This window comes from Octopus bimaculoides, chromosome 24 (assembly GCF_001194135.2).
Source record: "Octopus bimaculoides isolate UCB-OBI-ISO-001 chromosome 24, ASM119413v2, whole genome shotgun sequence".
In the NCBI taxonomy this organism is placed as follows: domain Eukaryota; kingdom Metazoa; phylum Mollusca; class Cephalopoda; order Octopoda; family Octopodidae; genus Octopus; species Octopus bimaculoides.
The window spans coordinates 14,471,759-14,475,379 of record NC_069004.1 but is presented as its reverse complement, the minus strand read 5'-3'; the positions used below and the strand labels follow the sequence as shown (position 1 = coordinate 14,475,379).

The 3,621-nt window shown below is 35.1% G+C and overlaps 1 long non-coding RNA gene across 1 annotated transcript in view; it reads right to left on the bottom strand.

Annotated features, from left to right (window-relative positions):
* Window positions 1–3,621, bottom strand: part of LOC128250706 (uncharacterized) — a 170,176-nt gene that overhangs the window by 22,048 nt on the left and 144,507 nt on the right. Inside the window, exon 3 of the long non-coding RNA XR_008266710.1 lies at window positions 816–894. This is a non-coding gene — a long non-coding RNA (uncharacterized LOC128250706). The remainder of the gene's footprint in view (window positions 1–815; window positions 895–3,621) is intronic.

Sequence of the window (3,621 nt, the reverse complement as noted above, 5' to 3'; positions counted from 1 at the left end):
TGTGTGTGTGTGTGTGTGTGTGTGTGTGTGTGTGTATACATATATGTATATATGTATATGTGAAGGCACCTGGCTTAGTGGTTAGGGCATTTGGCTCACGATCATAAAGTCACGAGTTCAATTGCCAGCAACAATCTTCAAAAGGAATGAAAAATAAAAAACTATATATTTATATATATGTATGTATGTATGTATGTATGAGGGGGTACTGAAAAGTTCCTGTCTTTAAGGGTATCGCAAAAAGCCTGGTTAGAGGCCCAACCTTCTAAGTTTTTTTACAAGGCTTAGAAAATCAGAAAGACCACTGTATGACCAAGAAGTGTGTGGATTTGAGAAGGGAATATGCAGAATAAAATCATAAGACTATTAGATGTTGTTAAACACCACTGGTCATAATGTACTTCATCACACTGTTGTGAAGTACCTTCAGTACATGTGGTATTAAGTCAATTCATTTGAAAGACTTACATGTTTTTCATGAGCAATTCTGTAGAATTCTGCCTGGCCAAGGAGAAGCTACCAAAAGGATTCCTCTTCAGTACTTGATTCCAGACCACAAAAGCCTCATCAAAGAAACATTCCTACACTGAAAAAAACATTCCTTGACTCACAAAATGGTTGTGACTCAATTGAAAACTTTATGAAAGGAAATATCTAGATGCTATTGAATACAAATGTATATGAAATAAATAGACTTACTGAAAAGTTTCTATGTGACTCAAAAGTCAAGATCGCTGATGATTCAATAGTGAAAGATGATCAAAAACATGCCATTCTAATGGAATTCCTTGATAGCATAATACCATGTCACCTACCTGACTACGAACTGGTGCCAAAAATTGGTTGTCCTGTTATTTTCTTACTCAACCGACAAACAAATTCAGCATAATGTCTCTGAAATGAGATTGGAATGAATGTCATTTAGCTGGTGTAAATGTTTGTTAAAAATAAAGATTTCAATCAGAACAATGAAAAGTTTCCAGGTCTTTTTTTGCTCCATATTCCTCACCATGACAGAGACAACGAATTACCTTCCACCATCATCAGGTAATTATTCTTCATCAAAAACTTTTTATACAGAGACAATAGATAAAAACCATGGACAAGAAAGTTATGGAGTTGGAATCAACCTACCAAGGCCCATTTTATTAGCTTATGGGCAACTATACACAGCATTTTCACAGTCAAAAAGATATTCCTGTGTCAAAGTCTTACTTTTTTTTTTTTATAGTTTCAGCTCAGAGCTGCGGCCATGCTAATGCACCACTGTTGGTATTATTATAAACAGCGCAAATTTTAGCTATTTCTCTGCAGATTGAAGAAATGAACAACCTTAATCGATTCTCAAACCTTATTCGGTTCTCATCAGAGACGTCCACGACAACAATCCTGTTGGACTCACAGAAAACATTGGTTTCAAAGACCTACCCTAGGTAATCTTTCATCTTTTATGTTTTACTTGTTTTTGTCATTAGACTGCGACCATGCTGGGGCTCTACCTTGAAGAATTTTTTTTTATTGAATGAGTCGACTCAAGTCCTTATTGCATTTTAAAGCCTGGTACTTATTCTATTGGTCACATTTGCCAGACTGCTAAGTTACTGGTGCATAAACACACCACTACTGTTTGCAAAGCGGTGGGGTGAGGTGGGAGGCAAACAGACAGAAAGCACACACACATACACACACATTGATCCTGTTTTTACAAAATTTTGGACATGGGTTTGCAACCACTAAGCAAATTTCATTCCCATTTGGTTAATTTTCAACAAAAGAAATTTTACTCTATATCTACATTGAATTTGTTATCTTCTTATATATATATAACATGTGTACCACACAAATAACTTTTGGTTTTAAACACTACCATAAGGACAACCACCCAGCAAATGTTAAGTTATTATTTTGGATTGTCTTGCAGCAGCACTTCCAAAACTTATTTTGCTGTGGAGCCCTCTAAAGTGGAGGAGGAGGAGGTGGTGTTGGAGGTGGTAGATGGTTATAGTGGGAGTAATTTTGGTGATGAGGTTTGTGGTGGTGGTTGTGGTGAAGGTAGCAGTGATGATGATGATGATGATGATGAGGATGTTGATGAGGATGATGATGATGATGATGATGATGAATATATCACTTATGAAGTACAATGGCTGTGCTGCTAGACTACGGTCCACAAGGTCACAGGTTTTAGTCATACTCTTGCCAGTGTATAGAGTACTTGAGCAAGGTAAGCACCACTAAGAGCTCATATTTGCATGAGTGGACCCGGTAACAGATTGCATTTACTATCTCGCGATTGAGAGCACTGTGCACCTCTGTTTGTGCGTGTGCATGCATGTGCACCTATGCACTCTATGATATTCTCGTGCACACTGAAGAAATTAATCAGTGCACAAGAAAATTAATGTTCACACAAAATGTTAGTTTCCAAAAGTATTGGAGTATTAATTAATAATTGTACTCGAAACACTCTTAATGTCACATGTACTTTTGTCACAGAAGAATAATTTGCACAGTCTTAGATTTTCAGCACTTATTTTCATCATCATGAACTCCACCACTGCTGCCTCCAAGGTCACTGACACCACCATGACCACCACCACCACCACATCATCATCATCATCATCACTACCACCACCTTCATCATCATCAACATTACCACCACCATCATCATCATCATCATCATTGTCATCATGATCATCAATATCATCGTCATTATCATCCTTGTCATCATCATCATCATCGTCATCATCGTCGTTGTTGTCGTCATCGTCATCACCATCATTATCATCATTGTCATCATCCTCCTCCTCATCCTCACTCTCATCAACACCATCATTGTCATCACATCATCATCATCATCATCATCATCATCATCATCATCATCACTGCCATCGTCATTGTTGTCATGATCATTATTGCCATCATCATAAGTCATCATTTTTATTTTTACATACATTTTTTTTCTTATTTTTCCTTTCCTAGCTGGCATTCGCTGGATAAGACACAACTTCTTAATGCAATATTCTATGGCTGGATGCTCTTCCTGATGCCAACACTTGATATTTAAGTAAAAAAGATGTATTTATTCCACCTCTGTCTTCCCATATCAAAATGCTACCAGACTTTTCATCACATGTTTTTGAATAAGAATTTTTCCAAAGAAATATCCAAAAGAGGTTTTCCTTTTTCTTTCTCTTTTTTTTTTCTTGTTCCTATTGAATTATTTCCTTATCAGAAATTTTTCTACAAGATTGACATATGCAATTTTATTAAGATATCCTGAAGACAAAACAAAAATATAGCAAATAAAAATGATAACAAAAACAGAAAGCTCAGCACAATTCTCAGTAGTCATATATGTATTTTGCTAAAACATAGAATTAAAGTCAAAGATAAATGCAACGGAATAGCAAAACCATTCTTGTTAAAAACTAAAAGTTGTCTACATGATTTATTGTCAAGATCTCTAATATTATATCTTTACCTTTTCTTCATTCATTTCTTTTAAAAATATTTGGCGATATTTTGGTGATATTTTAAATTCAATTTGATTATAGTATATTGTGTGTGTATATATATATATATATATATATATATATATATATATATATATATATATAT